Raw genomic sequence first — 12,709 nt, forward strand, 5'->3', positions numbered from 1 at the left:
TTCTTGGGGTGCCTGGGTGGCTCAGTGGGTTAAAACCTCTGACTTCAGCTCAGGTCATGATCCCAGGGTCCTGGGATTGAGCCCCGCATCGGGCTCTCTGCTCAGCAGGGAGCCTGCTTCCCTTCCTCTCTCTCTGCCTGCCTCTCTGCCTACTTGTGATCTCTGTCAAAAAAATAAATAAAATATTAAAAAAAAAATTCTTTCTCCTCTCCTGGAGCTCAGACTCTTGATGGGAAGAGTAACAGTAACTCCAGATAGAGCCAGGGCATACGGTGGTGGTGGTGGTGGTGTGTGTGCCTGTCTGGAATGCAATTCTGGCTCTGGGTAGGGTGACTCAGGGAGGGGCCAAGAGCCATGGGACTATATCCTCTGTCTAATGTCCTCTGTCATGAGACCCCTGAGGATAAAACTTCTGCCGATTTGACATATCCTGTAGGTAAGTGGAGGAATAAAGTTGTCAATGAAATACATCAGATACTTTTTTGTGGAGGGGGTAATAAGGCAGAGTTGAACAGAAATTAAATGCTATGGGTTTTATGGGGAGGGAGTCAGGATTTGAATCTATTCGTTCTAGACGTATGTGTTGAGTCCTACTATGTGCTAGATGCTGCATCTGTCATAATGAACAGAAGAGACCCGATCTTTGATATCACAGAGTTCACATAATGAACAGAAGAGACCCGATCTTTGACATCACTGAGCTGCACACTCAGAGCAGGGCTCACAAATGCAATGCCCGCTAAATAAGCAGCAGATAGATTGTGGCGAGCGGGAACGTGCCCATCTTGTCTAGATGGCGAGGCCCAGTTTACTTCTTGGGATTGGAACCGGTAACCAAAGCGTGAATGGGGCTCCTAAGGCCAGCGGCAGATTGAAGGCTGAGACTTTTTACCCAGACCTCTTTCTGTTTGCCTTTAAATTTACCTGACTCTCCTCCTTCAGGAAAGCAGACTTGAGGCTTGCTCTCCTCTCCTCATTTGGCTACCGCTTGAATAAACCCTCTCCTTGCTGCAGACTCAGGGGCTCAGCGACTGGCTTCACTGCATGTTGGGCAGACAAGTATGAGTTCAATTATAAATTTGGGGAGCCAGCCAAGAGCTCTTTGCCTGTGGTTCATCCATGCCAGCTGGTAATGGGAGTCCAGGGACGAGTCCAAGCAACCGCCTAGGCTCTTTGTCCCAGGGGCTGTCCCTAGGGCCCCACTCTGACTAGATGCCACCAACCTTTGGTGCTTAATTTAACTCTTTTGGCAAGGATATGGTTTGGGTTGGGTTTAGATAGATGTCTCTTGGTGAGTGCTTCATGTGCAATGGCATGTGAGCTTGTTTCTTTCCCCCATTTGCTTTGGCTCTCTTAGATTTCTTCCTCCCATTCAGTTGCCTCCAAGTAAGGAAGTTTGGTTCCCTTAGACTCCTTTTCTGGCTCGATTAAGGAAAGGCTGGCTAGGAAGCTGCTTCGTTCAGCTGGTGAAGCTCTGACTTTTAGGGAGGAACTAGAAACTAGGAAGATATTTGGTTCAGCTGGGGAAGCCCCAACTTTTGGGGAGGAACCAAGCATCACAAGATGTACTTCGGGCTTCATTTGGTTGGTTCGTTGCTGCGGTTTTTGAGTAAAACCGGCTGTGTTCTATGGGAAAATGGGACATGACAAGTCCCACATGTAGCCCTTTGGTCTGTATTCTCCAAAATCGGGCCAGGTTTAGTTATGAACCAATGAAAGGGAATAAAAAGGATCTTTTTTGCTAAAACGGTTTGGCCACAATACTCATTAGACTCTGGAGAAAAATGACTAACAGATCCATAAATCATAATACCATTCTGCAATTAGATTTATTTTGTAAAAGGGAGATATTTGGAAATTGAGTCTTTAATAACCACAAACATTAGTAAAACAAAGGCTATAAGATTTTATTTGCTGCTTCTTTGTGTGTCCATGTATGTTGTAAATGTGAGGTATTTTCTCTACCTCTGGATGTTATCATTAAAGTCAATTTGTAAATGTTCTATTTAGCTGGTTTAAAGGCAAATATTTATAAGAACTGCGCAGTTTAAAATTCAGAAAAATGGAAACTAACCCAAGTGTTTTTAAAGTTCATGTGATCTGGGAAAATATTTTATATTAAAGCTAATTTAAAGTTGTGGGTTTAATTAAAACGAGTATCTTTAGAGTTGCTAGCATTAGATATAGAACTCTTGTTCTGCCTCTGTTTACTCAAAATCAGGAGGGTTTGTGTTATCTCCATTACAAAATTGGTCAGAAAGAAATAATCATATGGCATTTTTCTTTCTGCCACCAATTTACCCTTTGCACATATGAGTCTGTTTCTACTTTGTTTTGTTTGTTCACGTGTTCTGTTTCTTAGGGGAAAAAATTTAGAAAGAATTCTAATAAATGTAATTAAGGCTATAGGAAATAACTCCGTATGCAAGGAAAATGAGACTAATTATCTGAAATGGGAAAACTCAGGACAAAATCTAAATATATAAAGGAAAGTTGTAGAAGATTTATGAGAAGGGAATTTGGGGAAAGGAATTTTGTGCATCGTCTGGACTAAGATTATGAAGATTAGTATGGACAGAAGCTTATTAGAGAGTGATCACCACCAAGAGAAGAGAAAAGAGAGTAAGAGAGTGAGATTAGGCAGAAGTGAGCAGGGAGACAGAATTAAAAGAAGACTCAGCTGATTCTCTGAGGAGTTCCAAAGGTTAGATTACCCTTTAGGACCACCTTAACTGGGGCAAAAGGTCTAGAGTTTGACACCCTCATACCGAACAGTCCTTAGATGTGACCACCTGGGAAGAGGGCATGACCTTGGCAGGGTGATCCGAGATGGCATCTGAGAGATGACAGTTGTTGGTAGAATCCCTACAGCTAAGATCCCTTCTTTCCTGCTGGGGAATCTGGTCAGCATGTCATAGCATGTCACCACAAGAACCCAAATCCAGCAGGTGCCCTGTATGTCTTTGTCTCAATAAGTGTATGACAGGGGGGAAAAAGGAAGAACTACATAATTTTTTTAAAAAAATTCATCTTATTGGAATGAATGAGTTTGAATATCAGAAGTACACCAGTATAAAACTAGAATTTGATTTTCTATCTGTAACTCTATGTGCTTTAAAACGTTCTGATATTTCTGAGAAACCTCCCCCAATTCAACTTCTAAGTGAAGTCTTTTTGAATAATCAGGCTTATTTATTTGATATGTCAAATTACATGGGAAGCATTATCAAATAAGTGATGATAAAAATCTTTGTAGTTTTATTGTATGGGTTAATACTCTAACTGTTCTATTAATTATATAAAATTCCTAAGGTTTTGATATATCCCAGTATAATGCCTTCATTTGTAATTCTAATTATTGAAGTGTATGTCACAGAATTTCCTTGTCAATTGCATTGTAATGACAAATACAGGTCTCTGATACCTGTACAATCATCAAACTGAGAATTTTTGGAACTAATGGGAAAACTGCATTCAAACAGAGCAAGAACCAGTAACATGAAGCTGAATGAATTGGGGAAGATGATTATAATTTTTTATGACTCGTGTTTGAAACACTCCTGGTTCTCTAATGTTTGCTCTTCAAGATTTAAGGAAAATTTTTCTGTTAAGTTCGCTATGACTTAAATAACCTTTGTAAACAAATATGAAACATTTATCTTTTTCTCACCACCTGATCCCTCCAGAGTTCAGAAACTCCCAGTGAGTATCCTTATATTTTCATGGCAAGGTATTCATTTGCACAAGTTCGGTGAGAATCTGTTTTCCTTACAAGACAAGTGGAAACGGGTTCTATTACCAAGAGCTTTGACTGCAATGTCCTATTGGAGGGGACATTCACAGAATCAGATATGATTAGACAGCTTTAAGACCTAAAGTTGACTTTACAGAGTCAGTGAAGCCCCTTGAAAAAACTGGCCTGGTTCCTTGCTTACAGGGTTCTCAGTAGCTCTACCAGATGAGTAAAATAAAGCCCTTTTCTGGCAGGTGCAGGTGCCTCAGGATATTCTGGGAACCTCAAAAAGAGCAAAATGACCCAAATCTACAGGTTTTGTAGGTGATGTGTGATGGCAAATATTTAGCTTAGCTTCTTAGCCTTGAGCTGTTAAAAGTTCAATCCAAAATACTTTGTGAAAACTTTCAACAAAGAGGATTTTAAAAAAGGAAAAAAGAAAGAGAATATTACACAGCCAATCATTATTCTTGCTGCATTTATACAAATAAATAGGCAAAGTTTGTTGAGGCTGGATCAGTATTGATTTATCTATCTTTGGTGGAAATGAGGGTGATTTTAGAGAGATTATGTTTCAGGAACCCCTTTTGTGAGTATTAGATTCTACTCCTGAGTATTTGCTGTGTATAAAACTAGGCTGGACCCTGAATTTTCCTGATTTCCTTAAATACCTGGCTATGCGTCTCAAACTAAGGTTTCTAATTTTCCCCCAGTCTCTTGACTTGAAATCATGGAGAACTAAAACTGTTCTTTATTCCCAAAGTCCTTCAAACTGAAGTTAGAGAACTTGAGGTAAACTTCAGAGAAGAGTGCCAAAACAGCTTGTTTGCCTGTTGCTATATGGACCGCTCAGGAAGCTCACCAGAACAGGTTTATTCCAGTTGTCCCTGATGGATGGATCTGACCCAGGAAAATCCAGATCTTGAGCTGGTTTGTTTTATGGATCAAAGACAAGAAATTGCTGGATGCAGTGGTGACCCATCAGCACCGTCCACTGCTGAGGACACCAGAAATTGGACTGTTTGCCCAATGGAACAGTTGGGACTCACAATACAAAGATTCTAAAACCCTATGGAATGACTTTAGGACCAGACACTGAGAAGAGCTAAATAAAGGGGATTTGGACACCATGCTGGCACTAAAGATAGCTGGAAATATAATGAGCAAGAAATAATCCCTATCCCAGAACATCTTATAGAAAAAAATAGCTAGTCATATTCAGCAAAGCAATCATTATGGGTAAGATGCCACTCCTGAGTGTTGGAAACATTTTAAAAAGTGAGGACAGTTCACATAGATAGCCATATGCTGGTTCATTAGCAATTCTACAAAGGTCTTTGCCGAAAGATCTACTGTTCTAAGTGAAGAGAGCAATAAATTTCTCTCTGCTTCCTGATTCCTGAAAGATTAGGAAAAGGAACAAAAGGAAAAGGAAAAAAAGGAAAAGGAAAGGAACAAAAAGGACAAAGAATAGAGAATATTTTTACCTCTTCCTTGAAAGAAGGAATTCAAAGAAATTTTTAAAAACCCACAGAAGAAAAGAATCAGTAGAAGAATATGAAGAGAATATAGACTTATAGTAATTTGCAAAATACTCCCGTTAATATTCAGTTAATTACAGAGTTGTTCATAGACATTAGACCTACCAAGCCCTGTTCCACGAGAACATCTTGAGCTAGGTTGGTTCTTCTTGAGTTAACCAGGCTGGGATACGAGGCAATGAGAGCTTATCATAAAGAACATGCCGTGGATCCCAAGGATATATTTTGAAACAAGTATTTCTTGATGGCCACTATTGAGCACTGCTTTTTTACTCCTAGTGTTATTTCATGAGATCTATCCAATTTTTCTCTAAAAAGCAATTTCTTCTTCTGTGCTTGTCTTAACACCATGAAAAATTTTGCTCTGACACTGCCACCCTCTGTCATCAATAATGGCTTTCAACTATCCAGGTGGAACTCGCCTCTAACCTTCACTTCAGAGTGGAGTTTAAGCTTCAGCTGTGATCACAACATACACAAACACATGCCATCCAATCATTTGTTATCTGTCATGGGTTTCAAAGCTCCCCCCAGCAAGCTTCGGAAAAGAGAGATCTTCACTGCTGGTGGTATTTCAAGACATCTGGAGTTCCCATGATGGATTGCAGCAATCTCCATCATGCAGTTTCTCTTCCTTTGAAAGAGATTTTGAGAAAGGTGTGCAAAGGTTTAGAATCAGACCAAAGAGAAATCCTTCCAGGGTGAGCAGTAAAAACAAACAAACAAAACCAACACAACAAAACAAAACCACAAAACCAGCAAGAGGCTTTAGGTGAATCGTTTGAACAGAAGAATCATGAGATTTATCTATGTTTCACTGTAACGATCTTTAAGAATTAAATTTGGTCATGAAAAAGTACCAACACAGTGATTTTACTTTATAAGGCTTTGTAAAAGCCTTGTATAAAAGTGTAACTCTGTTACAAATGTTTCTGTGCACAGTGCTTATTATGTATATGAAAACGGCAGTGTCATTTCGTAACAATAAATATAGAACTACCTATATCCATTTACCTCTTAGTTGCTTACAAATTGGTTTCTAATGTTTGGGTTTATTGAGGTCTTGGGTCTATTCTGTACTCTACTGAATTTCATAAGGCCAAAGAAAGAATGAAAAAGGGGATAATAGGGCTGCATGGGTGGCTAAGTTGGCTCAGGTCATGATCTCAGGGTGGTGGGATTGGCTCAGGTCATGATCTCAGGGTGGTGGGATCTAGCCCCCCATCAGGCTCCTTGCTCAGGGGGAAGCCTGCTTCTCCCTCCGCCCGCCACTCCCCGGCTCCTGCGCTCTCTCTGTCAGATAAATAAATACAATCTTTTTTAAATAAAGGGGGATAATAAAGGAGAAGCGGAGAACTAACTTTCAGTTTACTTATTCTTTCTTTGTGACGACTGACTCTTTTGTTTAACCTCTACACTATTTCTAATTTAATTATTATTTTTTTTATTTCTAGAAATCTTATTTGGTTCTCTTTTTAATCTACCTGATCAATTTTTGGTCGTCTTTCTCCTTTGTCACACAATGAAAATCCTCTTTTATCTTTTAAACATATGACACATACTTACTTTAAATTCTTTATCTGGAAATTCCAGTATCTGTAATCTTTACAGTTCTGTTTCTGTAGTTTATCGTTATGTTGGCTGTTAGTCATAGTGGTTTGTTTCCTCAGTTTGCTTACATTAAAAAAATTATTAGCTCATTTTCCTTACAACATTCTCTATGGGAATTTTTTGAGATGAGATCTTAAAATGCATTCCTTCAGAGGATCTGTAATTGTCTATGCCAGGCACCTAGAGAAACTACTAATCTGAGATTACTTAAAATTAAAATTTTAGCCTCAGTGCTTTTGAATTCATGCAGATAATATGACATCTGGCCCCAAATTTGCATGTATGTGGGTTTGTGGACAGAAATCTCAGGGGAGAATTTATTTCTATTAATTCTGCTCTAATCAGATCAAAGTTCAGACAGGCACATATCCCCACCCCTTCTTTTGATGGGATAGATTTCCTCCTCGTTTTTTTCCACTGAGAGGGTTTCCCTTTGGAAGTTCCGGATTTATTCTAGATCTCTGGTCCTACAGTTCATACTTGTTGTGCTCCAGGCCTTTCCTTCTGAATGCCGTAGTGATGACCTGTTAAAACCAGTACTCTAAAACTAGAATCTAAACTACCTGGTATATACTTGAGAGGGACTAGCACTGGTGTGAGTAGGTCCATCCAGATGATGTTAGGGCCTACAACTCATATTTGACGTCCACAAATTCCTGTGAGTTTCTTGTAAAGTCAGTTACACTTAAAAACATATTTTATCCCATAATCTTAGCGATGTTGTACTGCAAAGGTTTCTCAAAATATATACTCTGTATCATATTTATAAATGAAAAAATTAGAAATCCTAATAAGCTATTCTGAAACGTACTCTTTTGGTATGTTTGGATTGGATCCAGTAACATAAAATGATACTGGAGTCCTCTCCTGGCAAAGTATACTAAATAAAAAACATAAAGTAGAGGGCTAATTCCTTGACAGGATATAGAATTCTTGAAATCCACCCATTCAACTATTTCAATAATAAATCTACTTCCTCAACCCACAAAAACACTTGGAGGAGAGGCACTGGTTAGGATCCTGACCACCAGATCTATGTTTAGAGGAGAAGCTATGATACCCCTGTCCCATAAACCTCTGAGATAAGCCTGGCTGCAGCCAGCTTCTCCTTGGTGCCTAGGTATGAGAAAGGGTAAATAGGGATTTAACCAAGAGGGAAAATTAACTTCGCCAAGCAAGGAGCCTGATGTGGGACTCGATTCCAGGATGCTGGGATCATGACCTGAGCTGAAGGCAGCCGCTTAACCAACTGAGCCACCCAGGCGTCCCTCATAAAAATATTCTTAAGAGGAGTGTTCAAAACTATTTGACTGTTAACCTAAGTTTAAAGAGACGGAGTTGCAGAACCACCATTGCTGAATCTGATTATACATCAATCATAGATCCAGGTTTTTAGAGTACGAATCTACTCACAGAGGTACTGAAAAAACCCGGGAACAAGATAAGAGAGTTACCTTTGGGATAAATCTTATATCTGTCTTGTGATTGTCTTGATTTCCTTTAGGTACTGTCAGCTCCATCTTGGCAATGGTTAGGATAGGTCTTCACTGAAGCTTAGTGTAGGGAATTTTCTCTTTATCTAGGGTACAGTGGAATAAAAAAGGCATCTGGGCTTTCTTTATAATTCTCATTAAACTACCTGTGATTCCCTCCTTTAAAGCAAATGATACGGAGGAAGTATCACAAGAAAAAATTATCTAAATTTTACCTAAACTACTAAAAGTCACTTTTAATGTTAAAATAATGACTTCAATAAAAATTCTAGTAAATAAAATTGTCAGCTGAATTGAACACAAAAGTGGAAGTACATGAAAACTTTTTTTTTTTTTAAAGATTTTGTTTATTTATTTGACAGACAGAGATCACAAGTAGGTGGAGAGGCAGGGGGAAGCAGGCTCCCTGCTGATCAGAGAGCCTGATGCGGGGCTCAATTCCAGGACCCTGGGATCATGACCTGAGCTGAAGGCAGAGGCTTTAACCCACTGAGCTACCCAGGCGCCCCACATGAAAACTTTTTAAAAAGGTAACTACAAAAGAGTGCCTGGGTAGCTCAGTCGGTTAAGTGTCTGACTCTTGATTTCAGCTCAAGTCATGATCCCAGGGTCGTAAGATTGAGCCCCGAGTCTGGCTCTATGCTCAGCAGGGCGTCTGCTTGAGATTCTCCCTCTCCCTCTCCCTCTGCTTCTGCCACCCTCTCCCCACTCTATCTCTAATAAGTAAATACATTTCTTAAAAAGAAATAACTATAGTAACACAAGGTCCAAAGCTGAACATATCCTCCCACACATGGGCAAACAACTGACCACTAAAAACAAGGCACTCTGACAGGAGAGATTTAGAGAAGGAAGAGAAGTGGGACATTCCAGGTGGAAAATGAGGGAAGGGAAGGGGACAGAGGAGTCAGCATCCTTCAGAGAAGGGCCAAAAGTCCAAATCACTACATCCTAGGAGGTGTTGACATTGAGTAGTATAAATATCTAAAGGATCTGAACAGAAAGGATCAGAAGCAATGATGGGGATCTCATTAGCTGTGGTTTTTAGCTTTCAGGCATACCTGAATTGCAAGATTGGGAAAGTTTAGTAGAGGAATATTTCATACCTTTAGTAGAGGAATATTTCATACCTTACAAAAGTGAGCTTGAGATCATTCAACAGCCACCCTGCCCCAATACTGTCACAAAAGGATGTTTAACGGTGTGAGACTGGAAGCTAAGAAGTAAAGAGGGATGCGGAATGGCTTTATGGGCAGCATTCAACCCAGATGTTTAATTCCTGCCAAAGGCCCATGTGTTCTATGTACCCACTAGTCTTTAATGGGACAATGATGAGGAATCACTACTAAATAGGCAGAGACCATTTTCCAGAATTCATGGTTAAATGCCAAAGGGACTTGGAACCTATAGTAGTAGCAAATTAAAAAGGTCACTACCGGGGCACCTGGGTGGCTCAGTGGGTTAAGCCTCTGCCTTCAGCTCAGGTCATGATCTCAGGGTCCTGGGATAGAGCCCCACATCAGTCTGTCTGCTCAGCGGGGAGCCTGCTTCCTCCTCTCTCTCTGCCTGCCTCTCTGCCTACTTGTGATCTCTCTCTGTCAAATAAATAAATCTTAAAAAAAAAAAAGTCACTACCTAGAACAATGGAACTATAACTAACTGAGGAAGATTCTGCTTAAAGTATTAGTATTGATTATTTTAAAAAGAGTCAAGGAATTCTCTATAATTTGTAGACAATTTGTCACAGACCAATGAGAAGACAATAAAAAGATAAGGGACAATAAAAAGAAGAAGTTGGACTAGACTAGAATGGAGATCAGAATATTCAGATCCCTCTCTAAAGTTCTGGCATTTTCCCTTTAAAACTCAAGATGAAAATTCTTAAACAAATGCACTCCATTCCTTTCATACTGAGTTTTCACAATGAAACCTCAATGCTCCAATTCATGCTCCAATTTTAAGGGACAAGAGTGGGCTTATTTCCTATACTTTCTTAACTATTCCAGAAAGTTTTGATTTAATAGAAGAAATATGACAAAATAAAATTCATCTAAGGTGGCACAAAGATAGGGAAGCTTGCTCAGAAAAGATGAACTTTTGTCAGTTACACTACATTTAAGAGTATCTAATTTAGAGTTTCACATTTTTAGGAAGTGTGGAGAGATCAAAGAGAGTATGAAGGTATGCAATGAAAGCTATGATAAGCATAGAAAAGAGGACTTAGGAAGAAAGCTTTAAAAAGTATGCAGTAGTCCTTAATCAGAGATGGAAAGGTTTTGCTGATTTAATATGACTTAAGGTGACTTTGAGGGATACAAAAGATAATTAAAAAGAAGTGAGTTTATAATACAGTGGAAGAAATTCTGGTCAGGTATCAGAAAAAATAACTTTAATAAGTTAAAAGTTATGGAATTAGCAGCTTTAGAAAGTGCCTTTCTATAATAAAGATATAGGAATATATAAGAAAAATCAATCAATTACTTTTTTATTTGGGGGTATGAGTGAAAAAATCAAAATCAAAATCAAAAAATCAAAAGCAAGTTTAAACTTTACAAATAAGAATGTCATATTTAGAGGGAAGGGATCATTCTCCTTTCACTATGAAAAGGAGAAAAGTGGATACTTGTTTCTCAAAAGGATATGCACTAAATAGAAGAGGGTGAGAGAAGAGTAATCAGAATGAAGCAAAGGCAAATTTTGAGAGACTGGAGATATTTAGCCTAGGGGAAAACGTGTGAATGAGGTTTTTGTCGAGTATTTCAAGTTTTGATTTTTTGAGAGAAAGCACAAGTTGGAGGGAGGCTGAGGGGCAGGGTAGAAGGAGAGAGTGAGAGAGAACCTTAAGCAGGCTCCTTGCTGGGCTGGATCTCACAACCCCGAGATCATAACCTGAGCCCAAATCAAGAGCTGGCTGCTTAACTGACTGAGCCACCCGGGGCCCCCTCAATGACTACCTTATAAAGAGGAATTTTATATTTTATGGACTCTCCCAGAGTAGATTTAGGATACTGGGTAGCAAAAAGGAAACAGATTTTGTCTTATTACAAGAAAAATTTCAATGGTCAGGGCAGCCCAAGATGGAATGCCTTTCTCCAAAATATAGAGTTCAAAATACTTAAGCATACTCTGATTCTCTAACCTGGTTATTGGAGAAGTGGAGATTTTACAGTTGTAGTAGCTGACTCTTACAGTCTCCACCAACAAGTTGTTTCTTCCTCTTATCTCACCATGAACAAAACAAAACAAAATTAGAGTACTAGAGTAGCCATCTCTCCTAACCTTTAGGTATGACTTCTCATCTTTGGTCCCAGGCTGTTGTGAATACATTGTGGAAAATGGTGATTTTTAAAACTGCCAACCGTATTTGTTGGTATTATACAGGAGTATGTCTATGACAATACGGGTGTTTGTGAAACAGAGTCTGCTTCATGTAACTAAGCTTAATGACATCTTGGTAATGACATGTGGAATTAGAGAATATCAGATACTTTGGCAGCAGGAAACCATATAAAACTTTGTGCTTTCCTTTATAACCTAAACAATGATCTCTGGGCCATTACAGTAAACTGATTAGAAAATTCTGTTCTCTCCAACGGCTTTAAGTTAGAAAGAAGTGGAATATACTGAACTTGCACATTTAAAGTACTGAATTTCTTATTTTTATTGGCAATGAGGATTTGTCATGACAGAGAAAGGCTGACAAAAATTTTTTATGACTTTTCACATTTCAAGTCTAAGAAATGAGATCAAGGAAAGTAGGCCACGTTGAGTTACTCAATGGAAATTCAGTATATTTCCCCAGTTTCTTGTATTTTTTAGGTGTCTTTCAACAAATTTGAGAAGTCTTTAACTATTATCTCTTCAAATATTTATTCTGCCCCATTGTTTCTCTCCTCTTGTTCTGGAAGTTAATAATAGTCCTGTTGGATAATTTCATATTGTCCCAGATAGTCTATTCTGTTTTTCTTTTTTCCCCCACTCATTTTTTTCTGTGCTTCAACTGGATACTTTGTACTCACCTATCTTCAAATTCACAGATTCTTTCCTCTACTGAATCCATATTCTTCATTTTTTATACTTAAAAAAAATTTTATCTCTAATATTCCTATTTGACTATTTTAGGAATAGTTTCCTGGTCTTTGATAAAACTCCCCTTTTCTTCGTGAGTGCTGTCAACTTCTTCCACACAAAATTAAGCTTCTGATCATAGTTATTAGTAAGTTCTTATCAGATAATTCTAACATCTATGGCATTGTTGGGTTGGCTTCTATTGATTACTTTCTCTTGACCATGTGTCACATTTTCTTTGCTTCTTCACTTGTCTAGTAATT

The 12,709-nt window shown here is 38.7% G+C and overlaps 1 protein-coding gene across 1 annotated transcript in view; it reads right to left on the reverse strand.

Annotated features, from left to right (window-relative positions):
- SLC35F1 (solute carrier family 35 member F1) overlaps positions 1 to 12,709 on the reverse strand; it is a 398,751-nt gene that overhangs the window by 115,527 nt on the left and 270,515 nt on the right. The gene's annotated exons all lie outside the window — the stretch shown is intronic.

The sequence above is a fragment of the Meles meles genome, chromosome 5, assembly GCF_922984935.1.
Source record: "Meles meles chromosome 5, mMelMel3.1 paternal haplotype, whole genome shotgun sequence".
Classification (NCBI taxonomy): Eukaryota; Metazoa; Chordata; class Mammalia; order Carnivora; family Mustelidae; genus Meles; species Meles meles.